The sequence below is a fragment of the Cheilinus undulatus genome, linkage group 10, assembly GCF_018320785.1.
Source record: "Cheilinus undulatus linkage group 10, ASM1832078v1, whole genome shotgun sequence".
NCBI lineage: Eukaryota > Metazoa > Chordata > Actinopteri > Labriformes > Labridae > Cheilinus > Cheilinus undulatus.
Window position 1 is genome coordinate 44,793,182 of NC_054874.1, and position 14,342 is coordinate 44,807,523.

At 39.6% G+C, this 14,342-nt stretch overlaps 1 protein-coding gene across 2 annotated transcripts in view; it reads right to left on the reverse strand.

The window, feature by feature from the left end:
* Window positions 1-14,342, reverse strand: part of LOC121516714 (polycomb group RING finger protein 3) — a 120,844-nt gene that overhangs the window by 103,778 nt on the left and 2,724 nt on the right. Inside the window, exon 1 of one of the 2 annotated variants that reach the window (XM_041798114.1) lies at window positions 6,916-7,046. The exons of the other annotated variant lie outside the window; for it this stretch is intronic. The gene's annotated coding sequence lies outside the window, so the exon portion shown is untranslated. Of the gene's footprint in view, window positions 1-6,915; window positions 7,047-14,342 lie in introns of those variants that run through there. 2 annotated transcript variants of the gene reach the window in all.

The following is a 14,342-nucleotide window of genomic DNA, read 5'->3' on the forward strand; positions in this document are numbered from 1 at the left end:
ATTTTTAAATAAATTTATCTAAATGACCACATACAATAAAAGGATCATCACGTTACTTTTTCCAGTTTTCCTTACTGTCAAATACACTATATTGCCAAAAGTATTGGCTCACCTGCCTTGACTCGCATATGAACTTAAGTGACATCCCATTCTTAATCCATAGGGTTTAATATGACGTCGGTCCACCCTTTGCAGCTATAACAGCTTCAACTCTTCTGGGAAGGCTTTCCACAAGGTTTAGGAGTGCGTTTACGGGAATTTTTGACCATTCTTCCATAAGTCCATTTGTGAGGTCACACACTGATGTTGGACAAGAAAGCCTGGCTCTCAGTCTCCACTCTAATTCATCCCAAAGGAGTTATATCAGGTTGAGGTCAGGACTCTGTGCAGGCCAGTCAAGTTCATCCACACCAAACTCTCTCATCCATGTCTTTATGGACCTTGCTTTGTGCACTGGTGCACAGTCATGCTGGAACAGGAAAGGGCCATCCCCAAACTGTTCCCACAAAGTTGGGAGCATGGAATTGTCCAAAAATCTCTTGGTATGCTGAAGCATTCAGAGTTCCTTTCACTCGGACTAAGGGGCCAAGCCCAGCTCCTGAAAAACAAGCCCACACCATAATCCCCCCTCCACCAAACATAACACTTGGCACAATGCAGTCAGACAAGTACTGTTCTCCTGATAACTGCCAAACCCAGACCCAGAGATTGCCAGATGGAGAAGCACAATCCGTCACTCCAGAGAACACGTCTCCACTGCTCTAGAGCCCAGTGGCGGCGTGCTTTACATCACTACAGCCGACACTTGGCATTACACTTGGTGATATATGGCTTGGATGCAGCTGCTCGGCCATGGAAACCCATTCCATGAAGCTCTCTATGCACTGCTCTTGAGCTAATCTGAAGACCACATGAAGTTTGGAGGTCTGTAGGGATTGACTCTGCAGAAAGTTGGTGACCTCTGTGCACTATGCGCATCAGCATCCGCTGACCCCGCTCCGTCATTTTACCTGGCCTACCACTTCGTGGCTGAGTTGCTGTCGTTCCCAACCGCTTCCACTTTGCTATAATACTGCTGACAGTTGACTGTGGAATGTTTAGGAGCGAGGAAATTTCACCACTGGACTTGTTGCACAGGTGGCATCCTATCACAGTACCACGCCGGAATTCACTGAGCTCCTGAGAGCAACCCATTCTTTCACAAATGTTTGTAGAAACAGTCTGCATGCCTAGGTGCTTGATTTTATACACATGTGGCTATGGAAGTGACTGGAACACTTGATTTCAATTAGCCTATTTGGATGGGTGAGTAAATACTTTTGGCAATATAGTGTACTTGCCGCATTGCTCATTAGTAGGTTTCGATGCTGCTCTGTCCAACAAAGTCAGTAAAAGCATGTCATTGACTGAATAAGGATGACTTTTGTGCTCCTTTTATCAGGTTACACTGCCCCCTACAGGAAATCCCAGTACACTACAAAGCTAAGTAGACTGACCAACCAAAAATACAGCTGATATATCAAAACATTAACGATCAGAATCATACAATGATCAAACCTGCAGTGAAAATCAGGTGATTTCTGATCATTTGCAGCCAGATATCTTTGTAAACACTGAAAATATGGCTACAAAGTCATTATATTTGAGGTCAGAGGTCTGCTGTCGAGGCAAGCTGTGGTTAATTTGGAGTTCCCCTGTGAAGTCAGCAGAAATCTAGCATGAAAGTTGATCCTTGGTGAGTATGTGTGGTCTTATGCAACAGCCATATCTCTGAGCACAGGCTGAGTAACATTAAACTGACTCTGAGCCATCGCTCAGGTCAGGGAGGTCATTCAGTGGGCTTTCAAAAGGAGCCCGGCAGGATGAGGTAAGAAAAAATACAGCTGTTTGAAAATTTAAAGCACACAGAAGAAGCGGCGCAGAGAGCATTTTAAAGTTTTTGGTTTGATTCTGATGTCAAGCTGGGACACTTTTGAGAAAAAAAAAAATCAAGTTAAAAGAGCGATTTAAAGCCAGGTTTGAGAAAAATCAGACCTCGCCAATGTTAGATCTCCTTCTCCTCTGATGGTATAAAACATAAGAGGGTGCCTGGGCTGTTAAAACACAAGCACGCTGGGTGTCGTTTTGGTAGCAGCATTTTCGAGTCAACTGAAGCTCCCCACAGTCAAGGAAACACATGCACAGTGTGTGCTCTCTAGAATTCACAAAATAATCAATTATCAGGCAACATGTGAGTCAAGTGCACACAACAAGCGCCCTGTTAGTCAGGTTGTGGAGGTTCAAATGTTGTCGGTTTACTCCCACTAATGCTGCGAGCACATGATGATGATGAAGCCTCAGGGCAGCTGCAGTGTCAATAATACACAGTGAGTGCCCTCACTTGAACTCAGCACCAGGATGATTAACGTTCTTTTGTTTCACTGCAGTGTGCTCGGTCCACAGGTCGCTGCTTTAGGCACCGATTTGTATTACCTGCAGATCCAAGATTTCTGCACACCAGCTATCATACAACTGAGCTGAATCTGGGAGAAAAAGCAGAGATTTACTTGAATAATTACAAGATGATGAAAACAGAATCAAGCCGTTCCATAAAATGCACCAATATCATTCTGATATGCTACGGGGTGAGCAGTCCTTTGAAATAAATGCCATCAACCCCACCAACTCGCCTGCATGAAATTTTGCTGAATCTTTCCTGCTGCATAACACATTAGCTCACCCCAACTTCACCAAGAATACAGACGAGGTGGCTAGCAGGAAAACCTCATCTTTTTGCAGCTTACCCAGATTGTTCAAAGAATTTTTCTGATTTGCGTGTATGTGTGGATAGAGCTAGAAAGAACCCATTTCAGAACATGCATGGAGATCATTCTTGTCCATCTGTAATTCTGCTCCAATCGCATTACATAAATGACATTACTCTGCTTGCCTGCGGTGGATTTTCCTGAATATTTCTTACTGGGTTCACATGACAACCCATCCTGACTGCACAAAGAAAATATAGAGAGAGGTCAGCAGAAAGTCCAGAGGAAGTCTGGGCAGGAAATCTGGCTATTTGCATTCATACATGCAGGAGTTGTAGGTATATTCTAATGAACATTACATGCACAACAGTCAGCCGACATCATTGTTTACTCTAAGTGGAGACAGTTGATAAATCAAACTCCTGCCCAAGCTGTTGAGGAGAAACAGCATCTTTTCCACCATGAAAACTTTTCAGTGCAGTTCCTCTGTCAGTACAGTGCCACTGAACACATCAAAGCGGCGATCCGACTGAGCATTGTGCTCCGCCCAACTCCACAATTTTTTGTATTGAGGCGTCTTTTCAATAAAAGCTGAACTGCATAAGGTCTCAGTACAATACAGTAAACCAACGTTTCATTTTCATGGATGAATTTCACATATTTGGAGAGAAAGATGTTCAAAAGTGCCATTGCCTCCAGTCTCGCACTGCTCCAGGCGGATGCACAAGCTAGAGGGCGTCTGCACTTAAAAACCGCTTTTCTCCTTCTATGTGAGAAATTCATTCATGGACTGACAATGGTAGTTAACCTGTTAGTAAATACACCGAATCAACAGCAATATTTATTGGAAAGACTCCACAATAAAGGCAAGTATAGAGGCTGGTGGAACATGATGCTCCATCAGATCGCTGTTTTGACCTGCACAGTGGATTTGTACGCTAAGAAGGAATTGCATCCTATTCTAGTAAAACTGCTTCTACAGCTGGACCCATGCTGATCTGTTCAACAGCCACTGTGTTTAAAGACTTAGGGCTGGATTGTTTAGTAGCTTAAACTGCTGACTTCAGGACAGGAGATTTGGGGTTCAAATTCTGGTCTTGGCATCCAGTTTGGTCACCCTGGATAAAGGTGTAAGCTTAATGACACTGTAGCATTGTAGCATAGCATTGCAATGATACCATATCCATAGCTAGCTCTATCACCGAAAATGATGCTGATTGGTTCAGTCATTCTCTGACCAAGGACAAGTATTTCAGTTTGAGACGCTTAATAAGATGGAGCCATCTGATGACGGACATGGAATCTGGCAAATCTGTCAGTTTGGCAAGGTCTAGGTTTAGCCGTTTTTTTGGGGGGGGGGGCACTGGCAGTGCTCAGGACCTCAGTTCATTTCAAAGTAGCTCAATGTGCTGCATATTTCCGTATATCAAGGAAATATCACCGGCAACATGCTGACAATTTAAAGGAATCTTGCCCTGACACAGGCAGCAGCTGCAGACCTGAAAACTACCCTAGAAAAAAGGCGAAAAAGACAAGTCGGATCGGTTTTTCTCCTGCTATTGTCAGAAGTCACGCCCCTTCTTGATTTTGATTGGCAAGTAAGGGAGAAATGACGTTGACGGCAACGCACAGTTCCAAAAGTTGAACAGTTTTTAATCGAGAAAACAAGATCAAGAAAACAGCTGATTCTGAGGGCGCTTTTTTCCACCCAGGGCACTGAGCAGTTAGATTGCTGACCTGCATTGGTTCTGAATTAAAAATAAGCGCTGCAAGCGCTAAAAAAAGCCCACCATGGACACAGGCACTAATGGTTTCACAACATGCATGGAGATCAATCTGGGTTAGCACTATATTGTCTATGACCCTGTGTTATTGGATGTCATGACCCTGCCTGCTTGCCTACAGTGGCTTTCCCTTTATATTTTAGGGATGCACGATTTTTTAAGGTTTATTTTTGAGCTTTTTATATCAACTCTGAGAGGAGGACAGGGGATAGAGTCAGAAACAGAGATGAGAGAGCAAGGGCGAGACATGCGGGGAAGGAGCCACAGGCCAGACTTGAACCCGGGCCGCCCACATACATGGGGCACAATCCAATCGCTAGGCCATCTGCACCCCAGTGGTGCATGATATTGTCAGCATGATATCAGCAGATATGATCATTTCTACCAATATTTACAACCCATATTTTGGCGTTTTAGCCTGGACCAACAGACCCAAGTTTTTCTTGCACTTTAAAGTGTGTTTAAAGGACTGAAAGTTGTTCATTTGTTCACACTAAAGCTTCCAACTATGCGTTTTAGGTACAGAAGGTTGAGGTCTGGATTGCAAGTACATCGGCACAACTTTAATATTGTGCATCCCCGTTGTCTTCTCACTGTGTTCACATGTAAGCTCGCCACCTAAACTCCAAACAGAGGCTGGCAGGAAGAGGTTTACATTTACGTGTACATCTCACCTAGCAAAATTCAGGACATTTTCAGGAGTTTTTAGCATGTGTGAATGGGGTTTTGGTTTGCCGATTCATCCATGCCTTTTCAAAGTCCAGCCTGCCTGAGTCTGTGCACTTATGTCTTCATGTTTAGTCTGGCTGTAGCTTATACAAATGTCCACTGAGGATAGCGGAGTTATTAGGATAGCGAGGCTGCAAGACTAGTCCTTCTACTGAGTCACTTCTGCGCTTCTAAACCTTGTTTCCCAAAAAGTAGTACATTTCCAACAATGTTAACCAGACAAAGAGAATTTTTCAGGCCTGTGCATATCGAGCTATAAAAAGATAAATAAAGTAGGCTGTTGCACCAGAATGAAGAAAAAACAAGTATGCTTTCAGAAAATTTTACTTCAAAGAGCCCCAACATCCCTGAGAAACATCTTAACATAATTGGAGATGAATAAAGATGTTCTTCTGTGAATTGTTTGATGCTTTTTTTCCTATAAAATGGTTTATTAGGCTTTTTAAAGACTGCAAATACGTCTTCTCCCTTGTTGGAGAATCTACAATCTATCCACATGAAAATTTTACTTCAAAATAATGTTTCCATGAACAGAAAAGGCGCTCCAACATGCATGATAGGTCAGCTTTTAAGTGTTTGCACGCATGGAGCTTCACATCACACACTAAAGTAGCATATGCAGCTAATTCCTGGTCTTTAACTTAAACCTACTAAGGGCCAAATAATCTGTAAATGAAATGTATGAAAAAAGCCTCTTTGTGTGGAAGTGAAAGAGGACTTTTAAGGACTCGGTTACAGACAAACAGAGGCTTTTGCAGCCTAGCCCTGCAGATGTGGTTGAGACAAAGCTTTGTACAGACAGCCAAGACAAAAAAATACACTTTGCCACTACAAACAATCTAGTTTGACACCCACATCTTTTGACCTGTGAATCACCCAAACCATGCTTCCAGTGCTGCAGAGTGCCCTGCAAGAAAAAGTTAAGGAAGCCCCAGAATTTAAAAGCCTGCTTCTGCCTATCACACGAACGCGTTGGCTATCTTTTGTTGCATCTATTTCTGAAATAACTGCACAGACTTGTTGGCTGATCTGCATGCTTTCTCCCCTACAATGTCACACAGAGAGCTTGCTGCAGCAGCAGCAGTCTGGCGAGGGGCGACATCCACCCTGAAGAGAAAAAATGCACCAACTTTGTGTCTTGATTTAATCCAAACCTCATGTAGATCCTCCACATAAACACATACGCTCTCTCACATACACAGCGTGAACTTTGGACGGCAGGAGGAAGAGGTTAGCCCAATGGTGGAGCAGGAGGTTTTTTCAAGAGCATTCCTCCTCAATGGGAAAAAGAAGAATTGGTGTTTGGAGCTGAGAGGAACAACAGCGTTGAAACATGACGAGACAGGCTGAGAGGCGGCTGCTGGAGCCTCCTCTCCGGTACGGCTAACCGAGGGCATCCTGGTTAGCTTTAAAGCCGCCGTTACAATTCACGTTTCCCCTTACAAAACCCCATCCCCGGTGTGCAACTGCAGGGCCCGGCGCCGCCATACACCACCACATAGACACATAAAACAACACGTATAGCATGCCCCGTAGCAACCAGCGGAAAGAGACATGCGAAAAATGAAGAGGAGGGGGCACAAACCGGGACCGTAAACCGGTCCCAGACCCCCCGAGGACCGAACATAAAGAGAACAAGTCCAGTTAGACGAACTAACCTGTTTGGGAGCAGCACGGTCCGCTGGATATTGGGTTGAATCCGAGTTAAATCCACTATCAGTAAAACAAAGAGGCGAAGATGACCGAGCGGCCGCGGAACAGGCCGAAACAGCACTCCTGGAGATGCGTGTGCGCATGCGCAGAGCACAGCCGGAGGTGGTGGTGGGAGAAGAGGGGGGTGGGGTGAGTGAGTGCAACTAATTTTTGAATTGATCGACCGAGTGTGTCATTTATTATTAATTTTAGGGATGTGGATTCAGCCGATAGCTTTGTTTCACTGTGTGTGGGAAACAAATAAAAACTTTAATAAAAAGCAGAGTCACGCTGTCTATTCAAAATAATAAAATATCTCAAAAATACTGTGTTCAATAAAGTGAGACAATTACAAGCAATTAATAAAAAAAATCAAAACACTTATTATTTTTGAGAAACTTTATATCAACTAAGATAGTAAATAATTTATGAAACAAGAGACAAAATGCATGCCAAATATTCAAAGACATGATGTTTTTTGTCTGACTTATCTAGATTCACAACTTAACTGAAACCGGGCTGTGGTTGGACAACTCAGACATTCTGTTGCATGTCGGCTACTTTGATTGGGCACTACTGAGAAGTTTCCTTTTTTAAAATGTATGTTTATTATTTTTTATTGAGCTTAACAATTTGGAAAAAATGATCAATTTGCCATTTTCCCCAGTATTGCAATTGCAATTGAATATGCAGTTATTTCTAAGTTCCTTATCTTATATATCCTCCTGAGACATGAGCCTTTGTTTGGAGATTTTTTTTTTTCTCCCACTTATATGGGATAAATACAGTCTGATAAGTTAAAATATCAGTCTTGTCGTTGAACAAGAACCCAAAACCCCCAGAAATTCGATTGAAAAAAAAAAAATCTTAAACATATTTTTGAAATATCTCATGAAAAGCACCAAAATATTTCTTTAGATAGTCCTCAAATCTTTCAGTGAAAATTCCTCATAAAGCCTGAAAATTCAAATAAAAATTTCCCGAAAAATTCCATGCAAAATCCTAAAAATTGCAAGCGAATGTCCCAAATATTAAAGTAATTTCCCCCTTGAATTTATGGGCAAATTCTAGAAATTTTCAAAAACAGTCTCCAAAATTCCATGAAAATGATGGAAACAACCCGAACCCCCTAAAGTTTTCTAAGAAAAATGCTGAAAATTTCAAAGGACAATTATGAACCCCAAATTCCCAATCCAATTCCCACAAAATTTGGTAATATTTTCCCATATTCCCATGAAAATGCATAATTTTTTTTTATTAAAAACCATGAAATCCACCAAAATATACAAATGTATCTTCTTAATTTCCATAAAAATACTTTGATAACTTCCAAGCAAATTCCAAAATATCCAAACAGCAAATTATCCCAGCATTTCAAGCAAATACCTTAAACTCGAATGGACATTTTGGACATTTATGACATCAATTCTAGTGCCAAAAATGATTGCTAATGTAGGAAATCCAAAATGTAATGTCCTCTTACATGGATGCAGGGTCTTTGGAGGATATTCTAACAAACACAAGTTAAAAAAAATGTACATAGAGCTGAATGACTCTGAAAAAAGACCATAATGTGTCCTGTTGTTTTGAAAGGAACGATCACTTTTGTATCATTCTAATATTTAATAAGAAGAATGTTTGCAAAAATAAGAAAAGTAAGGTTTTTTCAAACTGTTCTATGAAAAATGACACTTGGATGTTTGCATGTGTAAAGAATAATATCTCTGCTTCCAAAAAATAAATTAAACTGGTATCTGACAAACATTTCAGTTTAAAGGAATGTTGCACCTTCTGTGATTTGAAATTTCAGCAACAAATATTGCAAAATAATACAAATTTCAATTAATTGCTCAGCTTTACTGCCTTATCAGTATAATAAGGAAAAAAATACAATAAAATTTTCCATGCCACTACTACTGAGATATTTAATAATGAACCAAGATCACAAAATTGTCATACAGCCATTCAACGTGACAAATAGTTGGTCAAAATTAACTATATCCACATTTTTCCTAGTCTCCATAGTACTTTGTGTGAATTGTAGATATGACTCTTGGTCCCTTCTTACAGAGCAGGAATTTTCATGGTAACAGTGCTAATCCTGAATATTACAGCGATTTAGAGATTAAAATGTGTAAACATCATCTGTTGAGAGGGGTTTGGCTGCAGACTGTACATTTCAGGGGGCCCCTCTCACAGACAGTTCATGTGAGGCACTATTTCTATCCAAACATGCTAAAAAATTCATAATATAATTTGATAAAAGTTCCATTCAGGGTTAGGGTAAGGATAACGGAAAGGGTAAGGATGCCAAAATTTAAAACCTGACCCTCAAAACCTGATTTAAAACGTTTACTTCAGCCAAATAAACAGTCAGCTTACAGGGAAAAAATTAGTTCTGCATGAGAACATTCTATATGCAGCAAACGTAGCTTGCCTTGCTCCATTAGCTGCATAAGCTATGTAGATAATATAGATTGGTAGCTAATGTAGCTAAAGCTAAGCTCCCAAAGCAGCTATTTAAGCCATTTTGCTAAGCTATCTATCTATCTAAGAGGTTGGATAGCTTCATGGGTTATATCGCTTACCTTACCTGTCAGATGTAAGTCACTTTGGATAAAAACCTCTTCTAAATGGAACTGTGACGTAGTTATCTATGTAGCTAAATTTGCTAAAGCTAATGCTGCAAAAGCTAACATAGCTACATTTGCTTATGTAGAAACATTTTGTAGTTATTGTAGCTACATTAGCTTCAGCTAAAGCTAACAAAGCTAAAGAGAGCCACCATTCATGTAACTACTTTTAAAGCAGGTCTATACATAATTTAATCTCAGATTTGACCTCTGACCCTTTGCTCTGTTTTATTTATGAAATGTTGCTTAGTCTGTAAAGTTTGCAATGAAGTTATTTCATTAATGTAACTTTGTTTATGAATAAAGTTTTTCTTTTTAATCTAAAACTGGAAATGCATGGTGCCAGCACCTCTGTTCTGACAGAGACAGTGTCTCATGTGAACAGCCTGAGAGAGATGTTGTCTGCAGCCATACTGTCTTAAATCCGTTACACCAGGAAAAGAATAATAGAAATATTCCTCAACCTTCTCCTGGAGAGGAAGAAATGAATAAATCACCTGCAAGGTAAGATAGTAAAGTCATACATGTAAAAATGTCTGTAATAAATCTGATTTGATGAGACTTAAAAGTTGAGGAAAAAATCTAACTGTTGAGTAAAGTGAAGTTCAAGATTTTAACTTGAATCGTACTTAAATAATGTATTTCCACTATTTTAAAACTTTGATGTAATCAGTCAAAACAAATGTTTGGAGTATTTTCATCCTGTTTGGTTTTACAGTGCAGTGTTAATACTGACTTTACATCCTTAAAACAATCAAAAGGCTCAAACTCTCTAAGAAAAATGTGGAATATCTGATACCTCTGTTGTAGGTTTGTAATAAGAATAAAATCAGAGATATAAAAATCAAGAATAGATCTACTCTATTGAACGCTTTATAAAGTAAGAGAGTTACTTTTCTTTCAGTTTATCTTCAGCCTTTAATGCCGACACATTTTCATCCTTTGAAATTTCCTAAACTGTTTCTCCTTTTATTGTGAAATGATACAAATCATAACTTCATGTCTGAACTCACAGATGAGTAAAGCTTTAAATCCCCCATGCAATTTCTGTCTGAGGTTGTTGTTGCAAAATAAATGATCCTGCAGCAGATAGGTCAGAGATGATGTTCGCTTGCATAAAAATCAACATGATTTATGTTTAATTATAAGTCTTTGATTTGCCAAATATAAAGAATTGTAAAAAGGTTGTATTTTAGTCAGAACTGGTTTGGGTTGAGTAAAATTGTGATGCTTTTAAATAAAGTCACCCTTTGGGTGGGGTCTGGTTTCCTAAGTACATGTGGTCCAGCTGTTGTCAGGAAATATTTCCCCCTGCATGCTTGAGAAAATCTTGCTGAAATACTATCCAAATCATCTGTTTTCAGAACAGAGAGAAGTGACCAAAAACTGCTGAAACATCCATGATTCAGTCGCATGCTGCTGCAGCCACGTTTCTGAGTCACAAAATAACTCAGTTTGGACTTTTCCGGAGCTGTGTGCTCACTTTTAATTCAATCAAGTCCCAGCCGCTTTAAAGAGCCACTCCAATCAGTGCAGATATGCTACAAGTTCAATGGGTTTTTAAAATGATTTGTGCATTCTAATAAAGGATTCGAGTATATCCTTCCTCGTTTTTTTTCTTTACTTTTTCACGCTTGGATTGTCTGGTGTTTTCTCTTTTTATTGTGCATTGTTGTTCCTGTTTCCCAAGAACACCAAACACTGATGAACATTTCTGGTTTACCACACTAAGCAGACGGTCATCCCCTTTGTCTCTATGCTGCATGTTATTTTAAGTTCAAATGACTGCAGTGATTCATAATTAGGACTATCAAATGTCCGTCTTTCAGCTCTGAATCAGTCCAACCTAAGATTTCCACGTGTGCACATCATGGTCTCAATCTAAAAGTCATACACGCCCGTGTGAAACAACATGATAAATAATAAAGGCACATTTTGGTGGATTTCCATTCATAATTGCATCAACAATGCCATGTCTGCTACTTAGGATATTGGTCTCAAAGATCTTAAACTAGAGAAGGTGAGCCCTTACAATGGCCGATATACAAATACTCCAAGTAAGTAGACGTTGTGCACTTATTGACTGATTATGGATGGCCTAGATTAACTAAAACGAGCATTAATTTACAGAGTTATGACAGCCAGGTTAGGTTTATGAAAGGTTAAAGCTGTATGTATATTTACTAGGTGATAATCATGATAGAAACACAAGTCTGATGGAATGGGGGAAATAAATCTCTTTCTGAAAGTGAAGCCCCCCCATGGAGGGTGAGACCCTATTTACAATGCAAGATCTCTGTTTAGGGAGCAGCAGGTCTGCAAAAACTCACAGTGCTTGTTCATCAGTTCTTAAAAAAGCATCATAACTCAAACTAATCACATGGTAATATTTAAAGGGTAAGGGAAATTTACAAAAAACAAATAAGAAACGCTCACTCTTGGTGCAATTTTCATTTTTCTGCAAGCATTTATATGCATTCTGATTGTTTCAGTGGGATCTAGCCATCTAAGGTTGTTTGCTATCATGTGATCCCAGATGGGGTTCAGGAATGAATGGGAACTGAGAAAAGCTAGTACTTTGCAGCTCTAAATGGGCCAGTACGCTGCAATTATCATAAGAAAATTTCTACATACCTTAGTTATAATCCCTATAAAACAGTGATTTTTCCCCACAGTTTAACAGATTTACCTGGTGTGGAGGATCAATATCACACACTCAGTCCTGCAGGCCTCCTAGCGTCATTTAGTCAGATGAAGGAGTCTAGAGGCTTGTACTGAGCTAAGAGGCAAGCTTATCCCCTTTAACATATAAAACAAAATTCTCATTTTGCTCCAAACATTTTTTTAATTGAAACAGTGATATACTATCAACCAACTAAACTTTGTAGGTTAAGAGATAGAGTAAGGATTTTCCATTCATAAATGAGCCTTTTTTTTATGTGAGCCACTGTAGCTAGCACCTGTTGGAGTGCCAGTTTCCATTGCTCCTTTATCGTTATCTAATCCACATTTAAAATGCCAAACTGGTACCAAATGAAGAGAGGCCAAACAACCAGCTCTGCTGAGCTGGGCCAAATGGGCTGGATCTCTAAAAAAGAGAATGTGGTAAACCATGGTAAAACTGGACTGAATCAAACCGGACCATGGTGTGGAAACAGAACATATGTGATCGTTGTGACACTGTACATCCAAACTTTAGACAGACTTGTTTTCATTCCTGCCTGCAGATATTCAGTGAATTTTTCAACCTTTTTTGCCTGAATATTTCACTTCTTTCAGGACACTAAAGTAAATAAAGTATCAATGATGTTTATATTTTCACATTTTGAACTCCCAGCTCAAAATACAGCCTTTTTGGTCACATTTTTCAATGCAGAAATTACCACCTGCCCCCCAGTGGGGATTCTCTGCAGCTGCCTGACATCATCAGCAAAGAACCCACTGATATGAATTTTGGGCTTTCTGGGGCACCTTGATATTGCTCTTTGGGCTGCAGGTCCTCCTCAGAGGCTTTCCAGACAACCTATATTTTCATGCTATTCTAATCACTTTTTTTAAAGATTCATTTTTTAGCGTCTTTATTTTAACAGAGGAGTACAGTGGATAGATTTGGAAGGGGGACGAGAGAAGGGAGAGACATGCGGCAAAGGGCCACAGGCTGGATTTGAACCCAGGCCGTTCGTATACATGGGTCACACCTTAGACAGCTAGGCCATCCGCAAGCCCCTAAACACTCTTTCCCCCTTATTTACATTCCTGTAAATGTTGTAATCACTGAAAGTGATATTAGACCTCATATTTGAAGGACATCTATAACAAACAAATCTTAAGGCTCGTGGAACATGAGGCCCTGGTATTTGCCTGTCGTTGTCTAATGATAAATCCACCCACAGTATGCCTTTGTTTCTGCTCTACTACATCTTTAGTCAAATATTGTACTGTTACTTTTAAAAAAATGAACCTGTCAGCTTGAGTTACTAGTAATATTTGCAAAAAAATGTACACAATGACTGAATTTTGAGTGTGTTTCATACTGTTCAAAAGTTGACCAAGATACAGCTCAACCACATTAAGTTAAATAAATGAAAAATACAGGGAGATATTCTTATTTCCTCATATTATTTGTATTATTTATCATTATCATGTCAAATGCTAAAAGAGAGAGGGGGGGTTTCTTTCCCCTTGTTCCTTTAAAATATTATTATTTTCAATAATAATAAGTAAAATAGCTGTTACCAAAGATTTTATTATCTTCAAGACTAGAAAATTTTTTAGGCCAGATTAAAAAGAGACACGTGGTTTTGGGTCAGGACCTAAAAGTGAGTTACAAAGAGGTTTTAGTGGGTTGTGTGTCTGGAAAAAATGCAGGGAAATTCTCCAGTGTATGGAAGCCTTGAGCAGACATGCATCTTTCTATTCTATTTCACTCTTTTTCTGAGATAACAGGCAAATTTTGACTCTTCACTCGAGATCTAAACTTATTCATCCTGTATCTTAGGATATAAAAACTGGTTATTCAGTGATAATGCTTTATCTGTGCAAGATTTTGAGAAAACAGCTTGAATGCACATGTTATCACAGAGGACAGGGTAAAAAAAATGTATGTATGCATGTCCTCAAGGGCTTCTGTAATGATGTGCTGTTTGAACACATTTTGTCCTCTTTTTGCTTAATCTAACATCCAAGCTGCAACAGTTCTCAGTAACTACGCTGTAGGGGTTGAGTGTTTGTTTATTTCATTTGTAATTTCTTATTAATGA